Below are 25536 nucleotides of genomic sequence, written 5' to 3' on the forward strand. Positions count from 1 at the left end.
GAAGGTCAGGGGAACTGGCAAAATGGAATGTCTGAGGCAGACATCTTTCCCATGGAATCTCAAGCACCCACATAGCCCCATGCTAAAGCCACTGAGGTGGTGAACTGTCTGCAGGGCAGGTGGCCAGGATGGGGGCTAGGCCAGTGCCACAGAGTGGAAAGTACAGACAGAAGCTATGGTACCTGGATGTGGCACCCAGGGGCAGCCTTCTGCTTTCACAGTTGCCTGGACATGAGCAATCAGACTCATGACACCCAGAATTGCCTCCCCTAGCTCCCAGCCAGTGTGCTCTTCTGGTCTCTAGGCTTCTAGCCCTGGTAGCTGTTTTCCCCAATCCCAAAGCCTTCAAGTCTCATGACAAACTTTGACATGATTCCTATCCCAGAGGCTACTGAAGCTGCATTGCCCCTGGCTGCAACAAGTGTAAACACATGAAAGTTACCTACATGTGTGAAGGTTTGGAGGAACGTGGCACCAAGATCCTGTTAGGTTTTGCTGAGCCCATCCACGGCCAGGGACAGTAGCCCTCCTCGGCCTGTTTTCTAACTCATTTGTCTTTCGTTGAACGTGCAGGGAGTCATCATCTGCTCGGTCTAGCACACTGCTGATCTCATGCCTTGTTGCAATCAGGGGCTGCTATGTTCACTTGAAATCTAATCTCTGCTCTGTCCCTGACAATGAGCTCAGCAAGGCTGAAGGAGGCTGAGTGAAGGAGGCCAGTTGTCAAGCGGCCCTTGATGGGCGATCAGCCGGACTGGAATTGAGAGCTAGTGTTTTCCAACGAAGGTCTGCGCTCTGGAATTAGACTCTGATGTATTGTTTTAAGGAGTCATTGTGGCATCTGCCACCAATGCTTCAGCAGGACAGACGTCTCACGACCCTTCCAGGACAGCAGAGGCTTTGCCTCTGAGGCAGCCCAGTGCTTGAGGAAATGCCAGCCTTCAGTTTACAAAAGGTCCTCATGTGCTCGGCACACAGCCCTGCTAGACGCAATGGGGTTTATGAACTGTTTCATGCTAAGGACTAGGATGACGTCATAACACACACAAAAAAATTCTTTCTCTAGTGTGTGTGGGAAGGATCCATGGCACACCACTGCCCTCCCTCAGTTGTACTTTGTTTTGTGTGAAGCTGAGAGGCTCCTAAAGATTAAACGGGGTTTCTGAGGAAGGGGGTTTGACTTAGCTCCAGTTGGAGCAGAAGTTTCCGCACCATGAGGAAACTGAAGGGAAAGAGGCTTACCTCTCAGGATCTCCTTACTGAGGGGAGTGTAGAAGACACCAGTGGTGGCTTTCTCATGTCCTCCTTCCCCAAGCCCTCCACCCTGCTCATGGCCCCTTGTCTCCTGCTCACATCCCCTTTGTTGGTCTGCCTCCCTCTGGCTCTTTTCACCCTCACTAAGCTCACAATCACCTCATTTATCTCCCCCCGCCCCCGCCTCCACTGACACACACAATGTCCAAGAACTCATAGAGTGCAAGCCTTGTGAAAGCAGCTAAGCAAGCACTCCACCGCTGGTCTCCACCACATTACCCCTCTTGGCCAATACTCAGGAAGGTGTCCTGGTCAAAATCTGAGGCGCCTGGCTAGGGAGACATTGCACGTGGGGAAAGGCTATGTCTGTGCCTTTCACTTGTGAGCCAGGGTTCTCTGAAGGATTCTGCTGAAGCAAGCCCACAGCCAAGACCACACCCACTTAGCTTTACACCCCCACTCTGTCCTTCATACTCTCCCTCCCTTCCTCTGAGGACCTAGTCACTCACTTGCCAGCTTCCCCTCTGAGGCAGAGCCTCTAAGAATCCCAGCTAAAGACAGGAAATTGTTCTAGCTGGGGATTTAAGGGTTAAATGAAGTCTTTGTGGTCACTTGGAACATCTGCTAAGGATTCGCCCCTTAACATCACCCCTGTCCCTGGTGACATAGTGGTAGGAGGAATTAAAGAATTCTTTGCCCTGTGATGACCTCACGCTGCCTGAGGTAACTCCATCACCCACTGTGGTCTCTGAAGGAGGCTTGTAGGGCTCTGTCTGCTGCCATCTCAGCAACTTGTGCCTGCAGCAAGACCCCCTTGGCCTCCATAGCACTCAAAGCAGCTAGTGTGTGTGTGTGTGTGTGTGTGTGTGTGTGTGTGTGTGTGTGTGTGTGTGTGTGTGTGTGCAGGTTGATCTCTGATGTTAAGGCAGGGGAAAAATGAATTTCAGTGAGTACACTTCTGCTGAGTGAAATGGGACATGAGGTATGTGCAGGGACCTCCTAAGGACGGCACAGGGGCCTCATGGCTTCGTCACTGGGACTGGCCTCCATCCTACCCAGGATGAGAGTCTCCTGGCCATATAGATTCCCTGGAGTTTCTAAGTTTCTGCTACATTGAGAATCACTCTTGAGTTCAAAACCCAAGCATGAGCTTCAGATAGAGTGACACACATGTGAGGGAGCCCGAGGTGGCACAAAACTGTCCCCTGAAACTAAGCTTGATACGAGATGTGCCAAGGACTTGGGATCCAGGTGGTAGAGAGACACGCTGCAGTAGCCACCCTAATAATCTTGAAGTAAATAAAGGGCAGTTCCCCAAAGGGGGCCTTATTAGAGCTGGCTACACAGATTCCCTTAACCAACATTGAGACTGACCATCATGCCTTTAGGCTACCCGATCTCAGTCAACATCAGAAGCCCAAGCTTTATAACCCACGTATGTGACTACAGGAAAGTTCTCAGTGTGCATACACTGGACACAGAAAATCTGCAGAGTGGCACATGGGACTCTAAGTCTGCACGTTAGTGTGGGCCAACACATCATGAGAACACAGAAGGATGAATGGCGAATGGCGGCCAGAAGATATTCTGCCCAAGGCTGTGATCTCTGCTAAGCTGATCAATGCTGACCAGGCCAAGGTGAGGTTGTTGGTCTGTCAGCTGCAAAGCTCAGTGCCCAACTGGCTGTTCCCACCCAGGCACTGTCTAGGGAGAGGACACGAATGGTGCCTTGGCTGTCAGAACACGATGCTGCCAAATGTACAAACCTGGCCCTCGCTCTGCTCTCCTACCCATAAGCTCTCTTAAGATATCTGGCTGTTTTTGCAACTTGCCTGGGGCTGTAAATTGTATTGGAGAGCTCAGCAATTGTTTGGTCTGCCTGTCAGGTGTGTTCTCTCTCTCTCTCTCTCTCTCTCTCTCTCTCTCTCTCTCTCTCTCTCTCCTCCTCCTCCTCCTCCTCCTCGTCCTCCTCCTCCTCCTCCTCCTTCTTCTTCTTCTTCTTCTCTTCACAATTGAGAAGCTGCCTCTGTGCTAAGCACACTCAGCCTACACCGAGTTTAGTCACTGTGAGCCAGCCTGTGTGAACGCTGGAGCACTAACAAGGTTGAGTTTCTGGATGTGTCAGACCTAGGCTTGACTTTGAGCTGTGGTGGTCCACTCAGATCTCTCCATGGAAGGCTCCGATGGTCATCCCTCTAGAGTCCTCCTGGGAGGTGGGGCTGGTACTCCTTTAGTCAAGAGGCAGGAGAAGAAAGGACTCAGAGAGATCAGAAATAAGTTCCCAGGTGTGGCATTCTCCATGGAGTCTGGGGACAGAGTTTATGTCATTGTCTGTGAACTAGAGATGGACACAGGGTAATGGCGAGGGGGCTTAAGCATCAGTGTTCTCGTCACTGCCACATCCTTGCCTAGTCAGTGCAAACTCAGAAAGGAAGAACAAACCTGAGAAGTGTTTGGCACATGATAGGTAACTAATAAATATTGGTTGTGTGGATGGCACATTTTTATCAATAAGCTTGTACACAAAAGATGCATCTCAGTGGGCAAAGAAACGCCCCAAACAGCAAGATGCCATCTCCTCCTCACACTGCAAGTGAGCAGATTCGAGATAGCCAGGCAGTGTATGGCTATGGCATGTGCGGCCCAAGAACAAACTATGTACTCACACGCTCATTTCAAATTGTGTGGAGTTAAATGCAAGAATACACATATCTGAATCTTGAAAATGTACAGACCATTTCACCTGACTGTTTAACAGTGGAGGATTGGGAGGGAAGGATGGAAGGAAGGAAGGAAGGAAGGAGGGAAGGAAGAAAGGAAGGATGGATGGAAGGAAGGAAGGAAGGAAGGAAGGAAGGAAGGAAGGAACCCAGACAGGTCTCCTTAGAACCATCAGTCATTGTAGGAATTCAGAAGCAACCCATGTCCAGTCACAGCAGATGAGCTTAATAAAGTACAAACCTCCAAGCTGCCACTTGGCCTTCACTTATGGGTAAGCAGCACATTTATGCAAGACAGATGTGGAAGGCAACAGGAAAACAGGCTAGAATGTGATTTTTAAGTATATAAATTATTTGTATTAAGTGACGGAAAACATAAGAAACGGTTATTTCTGAATGGTACCCTTGCTGACACTTTCCCATGGGTTTTTGGCTGACTTGTGTGTTCTGATTTTTCTACCACTTACATAGCTGCAGTAATAACAAAAAAGCTATGAGTTTAAAAATTAAAGTAATTAAATTTGGACAAGTTCTAAATAGATTTTATTTGGCTAAACAGGAAGCTATAAAATTATATGTATTAGATAAACAACGAGATTTGCTCTCGGAAGCAAAAGGAGACACGACTAGTGCTCCCCCCCGCCACCCCCCGCCTCTCTCTCCTGCGCGCGCGAGTGTGTGTCTGTGTGTGTCTGTGTGTGTGTGTGTGTGTGTGTGTGTGTGTGTATTGACCTGATTGCTATAACTCTGTCCTAAACTTTGAGAGTATGGTAGCAAAGGTAAAAAGGGAACCGCAGGAGGTGGTACTGTCTAATAGATTCTTCCAAGGGGTAGATCCCTCCAGACACAAAGACAGAAAGAAGTGCTTTAATTAAAATATTAAGGCTTATACATTTATCCTTTTGGAGAGCATCACAGGTTCAATTCAAGGAACAAATTTTTGAATAGAAATTTCTCCAAAGGTGCTTAGAGATCAAGAAAGTGTTGGAATTGTGATGTCATCTTGGTTGAGTTTTCCTTTGATCAGTATGAAATGTCCTTCCTGATATCTTTTGATTAATTTTGGTTGAAAGTCTATTTTATTTGGTGTTAGAATGGCTACTCCAGCTGTCTTCTTGTGTCCATTTGCTTGCAGGACTCTCTTCCAGTCCTTTACTCTGAGGTACTATCTATCTTTGTGGCTGAGGTGTGTTGCTTGTATGCAGCAGAATGTTGGGTCCTGTTTACACATCCATTCTGTTAGCCAGTGTCTCTTGATTGGAGAGTTGAGACCATTGACATTGAGAGAGATTAGTGACCAATGACTGTTAGGTCTTTTTTTTTTCCCTAATTTTGCTTGTGGTAGTGTGTTTGTGTGCTTGTCTAATTTTTGTTTTGCTAAAGTAAAGTTAGCTATTTCCTATGTTTTCCTGCATGTAGTTAGCCTTCTTGGGTTGGAGTTTTCCTTCTAGTATCTTCTTTAGGGCTAGATTTGTGGATAGGTACTGTTTAAATTTGTTTTGTTGTGGAATATATTGTTTTCTAGTGGGGACTGCCTCTGTCATGAACTCTATGCCCCTGATTTGATCACTTCCCCTTGGTGAGGAGGCCCAGTGGGCACAGAGAGGAAGGGGAAGCAGGCTATTCAGATGAGACCTGTGGTAATATGGTGAAGAAGTCCCCTTCGGCCAGGGGAGGGAAATAGGGTGGAAGAGTGATAGAGGGAGGGTGGGAATGGGAAGATACAAGTAAAGGGATACTTCTGGGTTAACTCACTCATTATGATAATTTCTAGCTCAATCAATTTATCCACAAATTTCGGGAATTCCTTGTTTTTAATAGCTGAGTAGTATTCCATAGTATATATGTACCACCGTTTCTTTATCCATTCTTCTACTGAGGGACACTTAGGCTATTTCCATGATCTGGCTATTATGAATAAGGCTGCTATGAATATGGTTGAGCAAATTTTCTTATTGTGTGCTGGGGCAGATTTGGGCCCAGGGGTCCCGCTCAAACTAAGGCACCAGCCAAGGACAATACAGGCAGTAAACTTTAAACCCCTACCCAGATCTAGCCAATGGTCAGAACAGTCTCCACACTTGAGTGGAGAATGGGATATGACTTTCTCACGTACCCTGGTGCCTCACATTTGACCATGTCCCCTGGAGGGGGAGACCTGGTGGCATTTAGAGGAAGGACAGCAGGTTACCGAGAAGAGACTTGATACCCTATGAGCATATACAAGAGGAGGTAATCCCCCTCAGGAACAGTCATAGGAGAGGGAAATAAGGGGAGACGGGGAGGGAGGGAAGAATGGGAGGACACAAGGGATGGGATAACCATTGAGATGTAACAAAAATAAATTAATAATAAAAAATTAAAAAAAAAAACAAGTAAAGGGATAACAATACGAGTGTAATCTGAACAAATTATAATAAATTAAAATTCAAAAAGAAAGTGTGGGAAACAACAACAAAGGGAATGAAACCATAATGGGTTATCACTAAGCGGTGGGAATTGCTGGGAAGCACTTTCGGATCAAACCCATTCGTAGAAAACCATTGGTCAGAAGCGAGAGGTAATTGAATCAGTAAACAGGAAGAGTGGCGGCCTTGGAATCAGAGTATCTTGATTCTGCTCTTCATGCCACACCCTGCCTTCTCCATCCTCCTTGCCTATGACTTGTCTGTTCACGCCTGTGTGTGTGTGTGACTATGTCTGCGGATTATACTGTCCACTAACACGCAGGCATTCCCGTTCTCTCCCACGCCAGATCCGTGTGCTTTGCAAGCAGGAGTCATGTGGGCTGGGTGTACCAACTGCAGGTAGTGAAGGGATTATGCACAGATACAAGAATGAGGATGACTTTGCTTAATTTACAGAGCTTTGAAGCTTAAAAGTCATGTTTCGTGTTAATAATACCGAGCCAAACGGTGCTGACTAAACACTGGGTGCTTACCAAGCACAAGGTACGCATCTAAGCCTTGTTAATCCACTATCTGGTTTCATAATCACAATTTCCTCGGTAGGACCTCTTCCTTGGGCTTAATCAATAGATAAGAAGAACGGGGTACAGTGCAGAAAAAAAAAAAAAAAAAGCCTTGTCGCATGCAGGAGATGGCAGGTCCCAGCTTCAGGACACACCAACTGTTTGGAATCTAGACCTTCAGTTTCTAACTTCCTCAGGCTCCTGAGGTGATTGCATGAGTTGCTGTACCTACCATTGGCTGAGATGTGTTGAGCTAGGCACTGGGCTCAGTCTATAGTGACATCCCATAACTTGCATGTCATTAAGAATGGCGTTATGTATTCAAGTCTAAGCCAGCACTTCAGTTAGGAAGCTTGCGTGGAGACCCACATCTCACAGATGTCTGCATTCTTTCTAGCAGGTCAAATACAGAGGAAAGAATACACTGGGGCACCTGTGGAACCTCTGCACAGGAACTGGGCAGACCAAGGACTTCAGTCACCCTTCAGTGGATTCCAAGATTTGTGGGGTACCCTACTTGGGCAGCAGTGTGTACAGGAAGTTCTTCCTCACTAACCATGCCCATCTCTGAGTGAGACTACCATGCCAAACAGCCACCCAAGTCCCCGTCCAGCGAGTAAGCATCCCCTCCCCACACACTGCTTGCAGAAAGGACACAGGCTGCATCTCTTTGCCCACCTCTGGGTTCCCCAGCATTTCAGCATCTCAGGTTCATTTATATACAGGAGGGCATGGTTGCCCTGAGGTATCTTTGTGGAACTACAGGCCATTTGGGGGAGGGGGTTGGACATCAGAAAAGGCACCTGGAAGCAGTGGCATTCCATCTGTGACATTGAGAAACAGCTGGTGATGAGATTTTTGGGGAGGGATCAGAGGGACATGGTTGAGAGACCATCAGGAGACAGGAATGCTGTGAAGTCACTGTTGTCGACCTGGGTGCAGAGCAGTGGGCTGTGTATCTCTTTTGGCTCCACCTCCCCTGTGTGCCATTGGTCTCTGTGTCTCCTCCCTTGTCATCCACCCCAGATCTGCAGTTCTCCTCACTCATTTACAAAATCCCTTCTTCAGGCTGCTCTTCTACTTGGCATAAGTGATCAGTGAACCCACCAGTGTCCCCCTACCCAGGCCAAGGTGCACAAGTGCCTATAGTACCACAGAATATTAGAAAGTCAGGTATCTCCCCTCACCTTCACCTCTTCCTCCTCAATGGAACACATCCAGCTCCCTCTCCTACTCTGGGCCAAGCCTAACCTCTCTCCTGTCCTTCCTGATGCATTTATTAATTTGTCCCCTCTGATCCCACTTAGGGAGGAAGTTTCAGAGAGGTCGGGAAGCTGAGGGTTACTATAACAGGAGATGTGGGTGCCAAGTCACCAGCTCTCCTGGGTTGGTGGTGCATGCTGGCCCTGGATAAAAGTACACAGAAGCGGGGGCACCTCAAACATTTCTCCCAACCCTGGAAACTCAGTCTCTTGTCCATCTCCCATTCCACAGAGGCTGGAAAGTACCACCTAGTTGCAGAAGCCTGCTGTAGATGTGAAGAATGAGAGTGTGAGCCTGTATGCTCCGAGTGAATTTCTCTGGCTAAAATTCCTAGTAGAGTGAAGGAGACATGCTGAGAATTGCCTCCTATCTGAGACAGAACAACTTCTGCTGCCCAAACATAGCTTCATGCAGAACTTTAGCTCAGGATCTAGCCAATCAAACTCTCCCTTGGCTTGGATTGCCTGAGGGATTCAGGTTGTGCAGGCATGCAAGCTGTGTTGGAGTTTGAGGTCCCTCTGTCTTTCACCCTCTGAGAGACATTTGGTGCTCCTTAAATGGTAGGGTTTTTAAGATATTGTTATTATCCTACCAGGTAAAAAAAAATCAGGTCTCTAGTGTTAATTATTCCTATAAATGACAATGCTTGACGTTGGATCTTTGAATGCAATCCTCAGACTGTGTACTTTATAGCAACAAACTATGATCACATAGAAAGACAGCAGCCTGGGAAATGAGAATCCAGACTTGTGGCAAGAGGAGATCCTACTGAAAGACACGTAGGAAAGGCTCTCAGGAGGGGGTGACGTCCAACTTCTTAACATTTTGATGACATTTCCCATCTACAAATTAATTGAGCCACACTCATAGATATTCTGGATGTATGTAACCTTGGACTGTCAGGTTGAATGTGCCTGTTAGTCCTTGCTGATTGGCTGTCTATCTGTCCTTCATATCTCAGATATTAAATGAGGGGGAAGGCAGTAGGAATGGCAGGAAGTAGACAAGGGGACGTATAGCATGTATTGGAGATGCTCAGAGTTAGAGAGAAGGGACTTTGGCCTCTAGTTGTCCTGGGCTAAAAGCTAAGTCACTCATCTTGATTTTTCTCTTTCTTTCACACTTGATGTTTCATTTCCAGGCAAGTGTTAACTGTAACATGATCTATTTGGGGGGAATGTCAGACTTTCACATCTACAGTCTTGGGATTTTTGTTGTTTTGGTTTCTTTTGTGAGATGAGATCTCACAAGATACCCCAGACTGTTCTCAAACCTTCAGTCTCTCTGCCTCACCCACTGTGCCTCCTTGCTTCAATCCTATTTTCTTTGCCATGGCTCACAGCATCCACTCCATTCTGGCCTCTGCCGTCACCTTTGGACCTGCCTCTTTCCTTCCTCTCTTACATGCATCTCTCTGCAGGCCACTCAGTTTGTCCCATCCAGGTCCATTTATGGCATGTGCTCCATCTCCCTGGAAGGCTGGGTCTCTCCATCATGGAGAGCTAGGTACATGCTTCCCTTCCCAGATCTGCTGCCTCCATTAGATGGGCAAACATGTGCCTTCTCTACCTTTGTACCCCATGGACTTTGGCACCCCCAGAAAAATGCACTTATTTCCTTTATGCACTTGTGTCTGGTCATTGGCTGTCTCCCCTCAAGGCATAGATGGAGGGGTCACAATTTATCCTGCTAATCACACACCCATACCTTAGTAACTGGCATATAGCAGACAACTTAAATAGATATTCAAGGGACAAAAAGACCAAGAGGCCACATATGCGTACATCTAGAGAAAGTTTGGTTCTCTGAGGTTGTGTGTGGTCCCCACTATGAGGAAACGGAGGCAAAGAGAGCTAAAGAAGTCCCAAACGCTGGTTTAATGCAGAAAGGGCCTGCAGACTTGGTCACCAATTTCCAGGCTCTAGAGGTCTTTTGGTTTAGGTATCCTTCTTAAAACACGTGGGAAGTGAACCTCAAGGAGCTTCAGCCTTTGGATGGAGAAGAAGAAATCAACTTTAATACAAGGCTTAAATTTGAGACACAATATATCTCAAAGTGGTGATTATAGTGATAGAAATGTAGGTGAAAACTATTGCTGCAGATTTGAGCGAGTCTTCTCTAATAAAAGAGTTGCCAGTGTGAGGGTGCTAAGGGCTCTGGCCTTTGGAAGGTGACAGGACCTGAGGCTTTTCCTCCAAGAGTGCATTCAGGGATCATGATGAAGGGCTTAACACAGATATTTTGTTGTTTCTCCCCATCTGATCACACAGGATGCAGCTCTCACAAGATGCTGGGTGTTGGTGCTTGGGCTTGGGTTTCCACCTTCCAGAGGTGAGCACTAGATGTATATGGCCTTTCTTTGTCTGCTTTTTAAAGTGCCCGCACCATGGCTTGGTATAGAAGTATATATGGGTTGGGGGGGTCACACAACGAATACATTTCAGAGTAGGAATCAGAATCAGACCTCAGATTCCAAACAGTGCATTCTTGAAGTTCTTTAGCCTTTGGATGGAGAAGAAGAAATCAACTTTAATACAAGGCTTGAATTTGAGACACAATATATCTCAATATATCTCAAAGTGGTGATTATAGTGATAGGAATGTAGGTGACAGTCTAGTGGGCAGCACTGGCCTATTTGGCTAACTCTCTTGGGTGTTGTGTCTTCTAGATAGAGTAGGGTTGGTAGGGTTGCTTGTATATTGGTGTTTGCAACTCAGAGACCAAGTGGAATCTGAAAAGCTGTTTAAAGAGGATATGCCCAGAAGGCAAGGAGATTATGAACTTGGAAGGATGCTGAAGATCAGAAATGAAAGACCCTTATTGTTTTCAAGGAGAGATGTATTTCAAGGCTGGTGGCAAGAGACACATTAAGATCATATTGTTGAAGTTGGGGCGGTGATAGAGCAGAGAGCAGATCTGTGCCACACTCATTTTCTGAAAATGATATTTTCTAGTAATAAAGTTGGAGGAGTAAGAGAATGCCATCACTTGTGTGTGCTGTGGGAGGGTTTCATCTCAGAGGCTCAGAAAGGAGATGCAAGAAAGGCTAAAGCTGTTCAGGGGAAAAAGGGGAGGCCTAAGAATGGGTCACATTCCCCAGTACGTAGGAAATAAGAGGTAGCTCTCTGTGTAAGAGGATGGCAGCCTGAGAGGTACCCAAGTGGTTCAAGGAGGGAGAGAGATGCTAGAGGGACATAAGGGGAAGATGCAGCAGTGTAGAAGGCTCAGGCTGTAGGGAGTTTCCTTGCCTTACATTATCACTGAGGCCAAGAAAGTCTAGGTTCAGTGTGGGTGGCAAGACTCATGTGCTATGTGTTAAGAACAGTCAGACAGTCTGTTCTCCAGCTTGCCTGTCCAAACTGCTTGCATAACTGTTAATAATACGAGTAGAAAAAGCAACATTAATTGAGCTACTTAAATTGTAGGGTAAACTGATATATGTTCATTTCTTAAATCTTTATGAGATACCGTTGGGACAGATGTAACTGTTTTTTCTTATTTCATAGACGAGTAAACCGGAGAGACACACATCTGATGATTGGCAGTGAAGACTAGATCTCCACATTGTGGACCATCAGATCAGATGGGTTAGCCATGCTTGGGCACTATAAGCATCTCTCTGCTCTCCTCATGCTCAGCCTTGAGTCAGTGTGTCATCCTCTCTATCCAGTAGACAGCAAGCATGGGCTGTCACTGTCCTAGGTGCTGAACCTTGTTTTGTAAGCTGTGAAGTGCTGGTGGACAAAAAAGGCAGATGCTCTCTGCCTGACTGGTGTTAGTTTAAAGTTCATTTATAAAGAGATCCTATCATTTCATAGTTCCTTGACCTGAATGGTGTGAGATCACTGGGGATCTCTGTTCAGGGGGAAAAGGGGTGTGAGATCACTGTTGTTTAGCCATTCCAGATTCCCCCAAGTCACTGTTCCTCTTAGTGTTGACAGTGATTACAGAGAGCGACTAAATTCAGCATCAATCCCATCCTTACAATGCTTGGCTTGACTTTGTGGGGCCCAATCCTAGCTAAGTCCTTATAAGAATGAGTTTAACTAAAGATACTTAAAATACTAGAACAAGAAAAGTAACAATCTCTTTCTTCCAAAGAAGAAAAGAGATCATGTGTAAAGGATTTGTCTAACCCAACTGACTTCTGTATGGTGCCCAGAGTCTCTGAACCAGTATTAGAGACTGTTCTGTTAATGTATATCATCTTCCCAAAATTACTGCAGATGGGAGTCAATGAAAGGGAAGGAGAGAAAAGAGAAAATGAAGAAAACTAGAAACAAAGGAAGATGATGCAGAAAGGTCAGACAAGAAAAGGAAATGAGGTGTAAGTGTGCTCAGGAAGGGGAATAAGAAGCAATGGCTTCCTCTAAGCTTATAAAATAACTTTTCATCAGCTTCCTAAATATCAGCCTTACATAGTGTGTGTGTGTGTCTGTCTGTCTCTCTCTGTCTCTGTCTCTGTCTCTGTCTCTCTCTGTCTCTGTCTCTCTGTCTCTCTGTCTCTGTCTCTCTGTCTCTCTCTCTCTCTCTCTCTCTCTCTCTCTCTCTCTCTCTCTCTCTCTCTCTCTCTCTCTCTGTCTCCCCAACCCTATATCCTGTTTCTATGAAAATCTTTATTAGGATTTACAAATTATCATGTTATAATCACTGGTTAGGAATAAAAATTCCTTCCAAAAACCATTAATTTCTCCCATTTTTTCACTTCTCATCACACAGTCTTTTTTCACATTATCCTATCAGCAGTGCTTGGTCATGAAATCCTAGACAGGTCCTGCCTATCTTCCAAGTCTCTCTCTACCCCAACCCCCTCCAGGAAGCTGCCCATGTCACCATATCTGTAAAAACATCTCCCCTGGATTCTCCATGATTCTTAGATTTCACTGCTATCCCAACCCTTATCACGGGTCATCTTGTGATATGAAAGGAGAAGCCTAAAGCTTTCTTCATTTGCATTTTGAATGATTTTTAGAAGGCAGGGGTCTATCCTCTCTTTTGGGATCCTATCTCTTAGAACCCAAATCATGTTGATTAACAAATCAGGCACATCACACTGCTTAAGTGCATATGATATTTTTAGAACTTATGTAGAACTCAATTTATAGAGGCGAGAGTGCCGAGAAAGAGCCTTCAAACCATGTCTGACTCTTGGTCCATGTTACAGAGTGTTGCTGGCTATACGTAGGGTGATCAGGCTAGGAAGATATATATGATGGAAGATTCTATACAGGAATTACAGTATCTTCCTACACTAACTCAAAGGGCTCAAATATGTGGAACTATCTCCTACTCTCAGGTTCTGCAAGGCTAGCAGACAGCAAGGGGTCTGCTCTGCAACCTATGCATGAATCCAAGGATGCCCAAGAAAGATGTTTCTGGCAAGAACTTTTCTACATGAATCTGTGTGTGAATCTGGAATTGTGGGAAATAAACCATGCTTCCTCTTACTCTTTAGAGGAAAGATAATTACACATGGAGTGGAAAGGGATTTCTGAAGTTTTCTTCCACCATTTCAAATAGATATGATTCTAGCTAGACATTTCTAGGTGCTGAACAAAGGCTTTGTTTTGAGAACCCATTAGTGCCAGAGAAGTAAGCTTCTGGCAATACAGTTGTAGTAATCCCAGAGGAGGCACCTATCAGTTCCACAGCATATTTAAAGAACACATATTTACAGAACATCTTCATGAGAGCTCAGGTACTTCTAGGAAAACAAGTGCTGTTGTAACCTCCTTCAATATTCATTGTGTGGGCCCCTGAGAAGGGCCAGCAACATTACATGTCTAGACTCAGCAGCAGTTTTTAAATCCCTGTGTCTCCAAGTCCTTGGCTGTCTCTTTTCCATGAAGAACGTGAGGGTGTGTATGTTATTCCCGTTTTCCATCATCATGTTGTTCATGATATGTCTGAGACTTTTACCCAGGGTTCCAGATCACTAGAATCTGGAAGAGGCCAGGGTTAGGTTGCAACCACACATCCTGTTTATAGCTTCCCTTCCTCTACCTCAACTTATCCATGTGACCTGAGGAAGCACCCCCTTCCTCTGACCTTCACATTTTTGGCCATACACAGGAATGCTGAGTTTGGGTGGTTTGTTTGTTTGTTTGTTTGTTTGTTTGAAGGATAGGACTATCTCAAAATGTTAAGTATCCTCTAGCTGGGCTTCTGAGATGCAGCAGAGAAAGCATAGTAGGAAAAAAAGGTCCTCCCTATGATGAAAAGAGTGTTTTAAGGGCAAAAGTCTGCACAGTGATTTAAGTCTTTTTTTATTAAAGAGTGGGCTCCATGGAGCCTCTATATACACCAGGAAGCACAGACTATTAATTAGGGGCCTTATTTCTGCTTTGCATCCTAGGATTTCATGCAGAACACTAGATTGTAGTGATTCACCTGACAAGCTTGTGGAAGCAGCCTTCCCTCTTCTTTTACGTATATGAGCACTTTCTCATCTGCCTACATTCAGTAGAAGGTCAAGGAACCTACAGACCCTTTCCAGGTCATTCAAGAGTCATTTATTCAACCCATTGCCTTTTAATAATAACACATGCAGCCATCCCAGATAAGGGAGAATCACTTCCCAAGGGTTTAAAAATCGCCAGAAGGCGCTGTGTTATTTTGGTTGTTTTATTACATTGTGAATATCGGAACAAGGTTAAATACACACAGAGACAGACATCAGAAGGCTGCAAAGAGCTTACACATTAACATTAACATGTTTGTACATATAAAAGGGCACAGAGACACTGACAGAGCATACAGATACACATACAATACAGACAACAGGCTCAGGATGTGGCTACATGCTACTACATTCAACATGAAACAGCATTGGGTACACAGAGCAGATGAAAGTTGGCAAACATCATAGTTTAACATAACCAACATCTATTTTCAGTATACACTCAACAACAACACACAAAGCATTATTACATCACTAGTGAGTAAGAAAGTTTAGGAAACCTCAGAGAGCATTTTGTTTAGTTTAGTTTTGTTTTTTTGTTTTTGTTTTTGTTTGTTTGTTTTTTTGGTGGGAGGTCATCCATGACTGGGCTTGGAGAGTAAGAGAAAAATCAGGAAACAACACAAGGAAAGCAAGATGTGGGGAAATGCATAAGGCTAGGTGGGAACCATGTTGAGTTGGATGGATACTCAAAGGCACCCCTTCCTCCAGAATCTCAGTGATAGCAAAAAGATCAAAACTTTGTCTCTGTGGTCAAACTGAGCTCTGTTCAAACCCTGAGTCTACACTCCATATCCTTTGACAAATTCAGGCCCTGGAAATGACCAAAGATGAACTTCCTCTTAGTTTGTTGGACTATGTTCCCAGCACTGGATTAACAGGCAAAAGACACCCCTCTGTGTGTTGAGAACTTCCCATTAAACACCTCCATGCTCTCAGTGTCCGGCTTCCAGCTCTAGCTTGGTCACCAACCAGCTATGACAGGAAAATCACCTCGCCTCTCTGATGCTGTTTCTTTATCTGTCATGTAGCAGATGAGCCTACAACCCTTCACGATCTTATACAGACAAGTTAGGTTGTGCTTTAATGGCACCACCTTCTGAGGGGGAAATAAAACACAACCCAAGATGGTTGACCCGAAGGCAATCCAGCTTCCCAGCCTTCTCCATACCACATGCATGCCTAGTGAGATCCTTGAGGCATGGCTCTGTGCCCAAGCCAACTCCAGAAGGCTACCTCTTGTCCTGTTGCGAGAAGGCTTCAGGAAGCCAGGGGTCCACTAGTCCCTCCAAGTCAGATGCAAACCCCAGACAGGACCCCAACCCAGAGCCTGACAGAGAGTGTTTTTACGTTGGATCATCTGCACTTTCACACATCAGAGTGATTGGACTGAATCTAGAGCTGCTGTCCACGCATCGTGGCCTCATCTGGTGTCCCCAAGGCCTGCAGGGAAGGACCTGAAGAACCAGAGTGGAAAATGAAGTAATTTTATATCAAGGAATTATCCACTTCCTAATAAAGCCCTAGGGAGGGGACAAGTGTTCCCTTACCATGTCTATCCATCACTCCCTCCCTTGTACCCTCTGACTCCACCATCAAGAGAAGGAACAACACTGCCCTCCCCATGACCCTGACATCACTGGAGCCTTAGAGGGTGTAAGACGGGAGGCTCCTTTTCTCTGGTTAGCTCGTGGGGTGGTGGCCCACCTCATCTTCATTTCTGCATGCTTTAGAAGCCTCGCCTGGTGAGTGTCAGAGCTGTCTTCGCCTCACACTCCTTTTTCTTTTTGGCCTGTAGCACCTATGGAGGGTGCTGCCAGCCCAGCAGCCGCCCATTCCTAGAGATGGGATTACATCACCCCTGGGCTTTTCTCTTCAAGTATGCAGCAAGCCTCGTTAATTCTTGTAATTAGCTCTGAGCCCTTTAATTGTCTTTCCCATCCTGAGGATGGCATCTGTTTGCTTGGCTCAATAGCAGTGTTTTAGTCTATGTTCTTTAATCTTTAAGTCCTGATCTCTGAAGTCAAACAGACTTGAATCCAAGTCCCCTTCAAGCTATGCAATCACAGTTAGCTACTTAACAGCTTCCTCTCTAGGGCGAGAGTCACAGAAACACTCGCAGGCCAGCCCTAGTGAAGACTGAAGGCATGTGAGGACCCACAATTCCTGACACACGGCTCACCTGAAGGTGTTTCTCACTTTGCTTCCTGGTTTCCCTGTGTACCTAAACATAGTCCATAATCCAGCTACTTCCAATAGAATGTTCTGAGGTAAGGCAAGCTCCAGTACAGACACTAACCACATGAACAATCACCCCAAACATGGCTGTGTAACTCAGAAAATGAATTTTTAATCTGATTTCATTTTAATTTAAATAGCCGCCTATGACCAGTGACCCCTATGTTGGAATGTGCAGAACACTTTCTCTATGACTATATCTCTGCTACACACAGGAGGAGGGCTGGCTTTATGATCACAGACATATCAAAGAAAATTGTATTATAAAATGTGTCCTGGGCTGGGGGTGGACAGTCAACATTACTGTGGAACATAAGGCAGGTAGGTTCTGTGCCTTGTATTTCTCACCCCCAATACTGTCCTCCAGTGTTCAGGATTCCTTCTTCTAGGGATGCTGTATTTAAGTACACGGGGCAGACACTGCATTTCTGCAGGTAGCTGGTTTTGTTGACAGAGACTTCAGTATGAAGCTCCCTGGTGTTTTATAGCTGCAAAGTCTGGTTTTACATTTCTAACCACTCTTGGGCTCGACAAGGCTGCCTTTCTAAGCCGCCTCCACTGATACCTGCTATATGCTGGGAAGGGTTTCCCTGTGATTAAAGAATGCAGCCTGTGGTGGTATGGGACAGAGTGAAGAAATGGAAGAGAGCATGCATGTGGCACCAGATCAGATTCCCTTAGCCAGCAGTTCCTGGGGTAGCCTGTCGAACCATCTGCTGAAGCCTCAGACTCCACCGGTGTAGAGTAAGGAGTTGCTTGCTCCCTGTCAATACTCTGAGTGTATATGAGCCTTGGTGTTTATATCTGCAGTCTATTCTAAATGGCCGAGTAGCCAAGAGTTCTTCACTAAGGCAGAGATTCCTAGAGTCTTAACTGAGCCAGTTATCATGTGAGGACAGACCTAGGAAGACAGTTAAGAACGAAGCACAGCCAGTTTTTGCATCTATGTGTTGGTGTAATACACACAGCAGTCCTCAAGATGGGCTGGGAAAGCCTGTAAGAGAGAACTCAGTCACCCTCGCATGGATGCCCCTCTGCACAGTGCTTGCCCTATTATTGGGATGGTTGATGTGTGCTTGGACATCAGTGATGGTCTCATGAGCCTCTCTGAGCTCCCTGTGTGCGCGCTCTCCCTCCCTCCCTCCCTCCCCCCCCCTCTCTCTCCCACCCAATGCTGCTTCAAACACTAGGCACATGCTGCTCCAGGGCAGGCCCTGGCCTTATGGCATCCCCTTTCTTCTTTTAAGAGAAGCTTCTTGGCTGGGTGCTAACTCCATGTCCTGAGGAAGCCACTCAGTGCTGCTGCGGAAGGAGAGGTGTGGCCTCAGCTGCTGCCAGCTCCCCTCCATGCCTGGAGGCTCCTGGGCTGCTTTGCTAACCAAAGAGCAATGTGGCAGATTCTTCCACTCCTCCCTACCCCACTCTCTCCATGTGACTGATAACGGTGACAAGAAAGTAACAGTCACGCTCATTGACTAAGAACACTCACTATATGCCGCTATGCCTGGCTAAACAGTGAAGACCCACCACGCCTCTGTGGTGATTAGGATTCAGGTTCAAAGGAAGCAAGTAGCTCCTGCTAAGCCAGAAGATTTCATTTTACATCAGCGGACAAACTTACAGATGGGTGGATGGGCAAATGGAGGAGTCGGGGTATGGAGCTCTGAGAATTCTCTTTGGGAATCCTCCATACACAGATGGCCTTAATAATTGACACTTCTTTCCCTCAGCTTCTAACTGTGTGATTTAAAGGTCTGGCCTGCAGCCAAAACAACACAACTGTTACACATTCCATAGATAAATCGGTCCCTTGATGCTTTGAAATGAAGGGGGATGGAGAGAATGTGAGCCCTGGACATAGATGCTAACACGCCCACTTAGTTCTCAGGGACGACGTGCCTGCTGGCCCATGTCAGCAACATGTTCAGCATCTATCTGTCTGCACATTACACAAGCAGACCATGGCATGCCTAGGACACGGGGTGCAGCTGTCACAAAAAAGGGCTCTGAGAGTGTATCATGGGCATCTCTTCTTTGCAAAGTTCTGGCAACTGGCATAAGAAGGGTGCAGAAGAGAGTATGGTACATATTATAGCCAGCCAGGATCTGCGGCATGGACCAGCATTGTTCCTCTCCTTCTCCCCTGCTCTGCAACAGGGGGAAGGTCTGTAGCTCTTCTGGGCCCTGTAGAATGCATTTCCACTTGGCCAGAAAATACAGCCAGTGCCACAGCTAGTCTACTGGCTCCTGAGACAGAGGAAAGGAAGGAGAGAGCAAAGAGATGTGCTGGGTGGAAAGGCAACCTGCTGGAAGTTGCACACCGGGGACCTCCCTGACTCCAAGGCTCTTTACAGAACTCACATAAAAGACAATGGTGGACAGAACAGGTTTGTTCTGGGGTTTGGGCTTCTCAGAACTGGAGCTGTGAAAAGTCCGCTGGAGGCAGGTCAACACCTTGCCTACTCCTTACCTGTTTGTTTGTTTTAGGCTTTGTTTTGTCCCAGAGACCTAATCTCGCAGTGAACCACAGACTATGGGGCTCAGAATAGAGGGTCGTCTTCACCAGAGTGTTGAGGATCCCCAGCCAGTAATGGTTCAGTTCATTTAAGGTTGGCATTTTGGTGACAACAATGACTAGCTTCTTCCTCCAGGTGCTTTACCTCAATGGGTGTCAAACTTGAGCCTGGAGATCACATTTCCCACATGATTCAGGCACAGTCATACCAGGTCTTTCTGAAGCATGCATTCAGTTGAGGTGACTGACAGACATTGTCTCCAGCTTACACAGTAACTGCTCATGCTGTCCCCACCCTCCCTGAGTCCCCTCATGATCTATCTGTTCACCGAAAGTTCTGTGCATGTGCAGAATTGAGGAATTGGTGGTTGGTGTGTTAGGCAAAACACTAACTCATTTAATATATTGATGCCCTACCTAGTAGGTTACTGGTAAACCAGGAAACGGAAGAGCTTTGCTCTGTAGAACACGGGAGTTCTGCTTTATTTGGTTTTGGTATAGAGAGTTTAGAAAGGGTCTCACTCTGGGCCTGGGTAGCCTAGAACTCACTATGCAGTCCAAGCTAACCTCTAAAAACCAGCCACCCTCGTGCCTCTGTCTCCCAATTTTAGAATTACAGGCATGGCTATGCCAGTTGTTTTGTTTGTTTGTGTGTTTTGTTTTGTTTTTAAAGACAAGTCTTTGTTGCCTAGCCCAGGCTGACCTCAAACTCAGGAGATTCTTCTGCCTCAGCTTCCCCATGGTAGAATTACAAGTGTATGCTACCAAAACCCTAAAGAGACCAGGGATTTAAGGGTTAGGTTGTAGGAGCCAGCCACACGAGGGAAAGAGTCTGGACAAAGGGCAGCATACTAAAGACCAGTGGGGACACAGGGCTGCTGCAGGTGGCATGAAAGAACAGCAGGAGAAGGCAGGCACCCCTGACTCAACCCTCTCCTCAAACACCATGTGACTAACGCCTGCTTTCTGCATGGAGAGCCTGACTTAATTGGTATTTCTTCTAATTATCTGATTTAATCACCACCTCTCCAGTGAGATAATTTTTAACTCAAATGAGAAATTAGTATTATAAAAGAGCAAGTATGAAAAAAATAAAAAGAACAGAGTTCCAGGAGTGACATGTGTTAAGGTGACTCTGTGCGCTGTGCTTTTGTTTCCTCTGTCATCCAGACTATCTTACAAGTACCCAAAGGTCCAGGGTCTCTGGGAAGACTCCTGGTATCTCTCTCCAACTGGAGAAAATGTCCTTAGCTGCTGTTAGGGCGGTGAGGCTGGCTCCCTTTCTTTGATGCCTTCCATTTGGTGCCCCAAGGGTAACCCTGCTGCAGGACCCATAGAAGAAAAACCAAAGACCTCTTTTCAGCCTTGAGGTTTGGTATGATAGGTGGTGTGTCTGTGTGTGTGGGGGGGGTGGTATGGTGTGTGCTGTATTGTGTATGGTGTGTGTGTGTGTGTGTGTGTACGTGGTGTGTGGTGGTGGTGGTGGTCTTGGTGGTGGTGGTGTAGTATGTGTGTGTGTGTGTGGTATATATGGTGTGTGTATGTGGGGTGTGTGTGTGTGTGTGTGTGTGTGTGTGTGTGTGTACACCTAAAAACTGTCAGTAGGATTTTATTTGGCTGGCTAGCCAAGTGGCCACAATGGTCAAGAGATGGCCTTGCTACATAAATGAGGGTGGTCTTCTGCGTACACAGTAGTCCCTGGCCAAAGCTTCTGGGACAATTTTTACATGGATGGAAAAGTTAAATAAGTTTCAGTGCTGGGAAAGTCAGGGATGAGGGTCCTGGCTATCATAAGGCAGCCAATGACAAGTGAGTCAGCTTCCGTATTTCCTCCCTGCTGATATGGGGGTTTTCTGATGGCAGTTAAATAACTGAGAGAAACTGCAGGCTGGAGGACAGAAAGGCAGCTGTAAACTTATGAAGATACTGTAGTGGGGACCAACAAAGGAGCAAAAGGAAGAGAGGGCGCGGCGGGGCGGCTGGGTAGCTCTGAAGCAGACAGAATTTGAAGAGAGGGAGTGAAGGGTCTGGTCTGACATCAGGAGAATGCTTTTTGAGCACCTACCTTCAGAGGAGGCTGCCTTTGCCTCAGTCTGTCCTTGACACCATGACAAGGATCAGAGGTCAGCAATTCTTGGTGCAGGGTCGTGGGATGGGGTAAAGAGAAGGCAACGTTTACTGAGGCTTACCACACAGAGGTCTGCAGGGTGCTCCATGCATTCACTCTCCACAATAACACTTGGGCATATCCATCACACCCTCAATTTATGAACAAAATTCAGAATATTTGGGCAGTCTGAGGGGTCATGCAGTTTGCCCACTGTATATACTCACTGGCAGTTAGAGGAGACAGATCTGAGACTGTTGAATTCTTAAGAAAGACCATTGGCCATCTACCCATCAACATGACATAGGTAGTGCTCTGGCCAAGGAGCCATTGCTAGGTCCCAGAAATGGCTCACCAGCTGTAGGTACTTGCACTTAGGCATGGCTTTGATCCTAAGATCCCACAAAGTGACACATGGCTGTAGGCTCCAGAGAGTGGTCCTGCAACTTCCACGTGTGTGCCATGGTGTGCACATGGCCCTAACACTAGACACATGAATGGATGAGTTAAAGAGGGGCCAGTGAATGTGGATCATGACTTCCCAGAATGATATACTGCTGTTATATAGCTAAGGGTGTCATAGACCCTACACTGAGCTAAACTGGCTGAGAGGGTTGAAGACCATGTCTTTGGCATCAGTGGGTATTTGGCATCTCACATATCTCATCCTTCTTTGGGCATATTTGCATAGCTCAAAGAGGGGGAGATCCTGGCAGGAGCATCACTCCCCTCACCCCAGACTCCAGTGGCATCATACTTTATGTCCAACATCTTCCACAGGCTCCCTGTAGTTCATAGACCTTGACACTAATTTCAAGTGGGTACCACTGAGTCTCTGCTCATAGGTTCCCAGGGTCCTTTGAGCTCTCCCTTTCAACCTTTCCTGGCCCTAGTCAAATGAATGCCTGTTGGGCTGTTTTTCTTGTAGTTCTCTTTACTTCAGATCTTTTCCTTTCTAGTCACACCACCCGCCTGCTGCCAAAATGCACCCTTCATTCTTTCTATGAAGCCCCGCTGGCCCATCGTGTAGATGGCAGATGTGTCCTGAGACACTGAGAGAACCTCAGACCAAGGCTTGCTCCTCAGCTCCCATTTCCCCACCTTGAGTATTGGTCTCTTAGAGAATAGTCTGAGAAAACACGCTGACTGGGGAGGGACCCCAGAAGACTCTAGGTTAGTGGTTCACCCCTTCACTCTGTAGTTCCACTCGGCTGGAAAGCCTGCTTCTCTGCCTGGAGAAGCACGCTCAGTTCCTAGAGGAGGCCCGCAGCCTGGACATCCTCCTTGAGTGCATGCTTTGCTTGGGCTTCCCAGCTCCCCAGGGATTTATCCTTATTGTCCATCCACTCCCATCCTACCTGGATTAATTATGGCTGCTGCTCTGCTCTCATTGAGAGGATGGAGACAGGGCTGAGCCTCTGTGGATGAAGCTGAGACCACATGTGGGCTCCTGGTGACTGCAGAAGCATGTGAATGGTGTTTCTGACTTAATGAGACTCTCCCTAACTTCACCCTCCCTGAAACTCACAGAGGTAGTGGGGAGACCTCATGCGGCTGCCCAGTTGCTTAGGATACCCTCATCCACCCAGATATAGCACAGGGGCGTCCCTGCTCCTATTTGCCCTCACCATCCATCTCATCTTCCCTTCTCCTTGTCTCCCCTCTTGTCTGACACCTACTTGTCTATACTTGAACTTCACAGGGCTCACCCTACTGCTGTCAATCATCCTTCCTTCCCCTGTCATACTTTGGCCTCAACTCTTGGAGTACCAACAGGCCAGTGGGAGAATTTGGTTCCATCTCTCAGCTGAGAAATTTGAAACACAGGCCAAGGAATGGGCATCCTTGGCATGTGTGAATTAGAAAGAGTGGCAGAAGAGACATCTGTCCCATGAAGCTGTGACCCAAGCCTCCTCTGACCATGAAGAAACTATGGTACTGTCCTGTCTGGTTTGCTGGTGGAGGAAAGCTGTGAGGACTGCACACGAACCTGTGTCCTCCATAGACAGGTTGACATTTGGAGATGGCTAAAATTTTGTGTGCATCGTGGGGTGTCACAGATGTGGTGCTCTTCCCATTGTTGGCTGTTCAACAGTATCTCTGCTTTTAACCCATTACATGCCAGGGAACTGGCACCAGTCCAAGCTGAACTAGTCAAGAAATGCCTTCTAGCCAGCAACGTTACCCTCAGTTGAGAACCACTGTAGAAGCTTGGCTTCCCTGTTGGGCATCTAAGAGGCTATGTGCCCCGGTGTTCAGGTCCTGTATACCAGGACACTTGCTATGCCTGCCCTTAGGCTCTGTTGGCTGTACTTAGCTCTCTGAGTGTTTTTTTCCCTTCCTTTTCCATTTTGCAAATGGGGTCATTGCCTACTTTCCAGGATTAATGATTAGAAGAAATGAGATACAAACTGTAAAGTACCACATAATGTTACATGAAATATGTTTAATCACTACTCTGTTATTATATGCAAATAAGACTCTGGCTAGATACTCAAGGGGGCACCCACTTTAAGTGATGATGAAAGAAAGCCAGATGGGAATCCAGAAGATTGGATTGGGAGGTTTGTGTAAAGGGAAGAAGAGCCGGACAATTGTGCTGGGAGAAAATAACAAGCAAGCAGCAAGAGATTTCCATAGGAACTGGAGCCCAGGAGCTGCACTGGTGCCAATCTGGGGCTGGTTCCCTAAGTAGAGAGAATGCTTTGAGCCACAGAGGAAGGGTTCTGTCTCGAGTTGAAAGGCAGGTGTGGTGAGATGGGGTGCTGGGGAAAACCAGAATATTGAAGAAGTCTTGGCCAGCTCAAGAGAGAATGCCAGGAGGGACTCACCCAGGTGTGTGTGGAAGCCTCCCAAATGAAAACCAGGACAGCTTCAGAGAGGAGCTTGCAGACACCTGCTCTCTTGGCTGCTCAAGGTTCTCCTGCCTTGTCCTCTGGGAATGGCACTCTGGCTTTTCTTTGGGAACCATCTGTTTCTTCACTATCTCCAGGTTGTGGAAACGGGTTTAGGGATGAGCACCTAGCGCAAGTGAAGCCAATCACAGCTGATGTGCTCCAGCATTGGTGCTTTGTCTAGAGCACGGGAAAATAAGATACACATGTGTTCTGCAGATACCGTGAACCCAGGAGCACGTTCAGGACCCTCTCTGAGAATGAGGCCAACAGAGAACAGAAATGGATTAGTGACCATAACATCTGTTCACCAGGCTCTGGCCATGCCTGAAACCCAAGATACCCATGCCTACAACACACAGACCTGGGTATTTTTGGTTAAAATGAAATAATAGATTCCATTGTAAGTTTTTTGCTTAATTCCACTTGAGTTGGTCTTCTCTAGTGATGTAAGGGGTCTGTGTGGGAGAGCAGTCAAAAGGCTGGCAAAGAAATCAGGAGCCAACGTTGATAGCAGAGGCCATGGCACTTTTCTGGCCTTCAGCTTTTCCTCTCTATAAGAGCATATTGAACAGGATGATGGTAAAAACCTTTTCCAGTAGTACAGAAGATGAGTCGTCCACTCTTACAGCCAGTCATCCAGTCTTTTAAGGACTGGGCACCAAGATCTCGCCAGATGCAAGAAGGAAGGGGCAGTGCTCTGATACCCCATGTGGGCTGGCCTTGGATACGGCTCTATTGTTACTCCAGGCTGTTCACCCACAAAACTTCTTCCCCTCCCTTCCTACCCAAGCTAATCAGACTATATCCTTCAGGCTGAATAATATTTCAACTTGGGCAAACACTGAGTTAGACTCTGTACTGACAGGTTCTTAGTAGCCTGCATGGAAGCTGGTCTGAGAAAGAGGTATCCAGAAAGGTCTCACCCCTACGGCCAGACTTCAGGGTTTCTGGAGGGGTTGATGCAAGGTAATTTTATTCCAGGTGATAACTGGAAAGTTGATGGCAGATCAGAGATGGTATTTTAAAAGGGTCCTGGTGTTAGCAAATGGCTAAACTGAATTGTTTCCAGTGGTAGAGTATGGGGCAGCAGTGTGCTCTGTCTGAGGCTAA

At 46.5% G+C, this 25536-nt stretch overlaps 1 protein-coding gene across 1 annotated transcript in view; it reads right to left on the reverse strand.

Annotated features, from left to right (window-relative positions):
* The window catches only part of Shisa6 (shisa family member 6), a 295943-nt gene that overhangs the window by 35304 nt on the left and 235103 nt on the right, over positions 1 to 25536 (reverse strand). The gene's annotated exons all lie outside the window — the stretch shown is intronic.

The sequence above is a fragment of the Acomys russatus genome, chromosome 25, assembly GCF_903995435.1.
Source record: "Acomys russatus chromosome 25, mAcoRus1.1, whole genome shotgun sequence".
In the NCBI taxonomy this organism is placed as follows: Eukaryota; Metazoa; Chordata; class Mammalia; order Rodentia; family Muridae; genus Acomys; species Acomys russatus.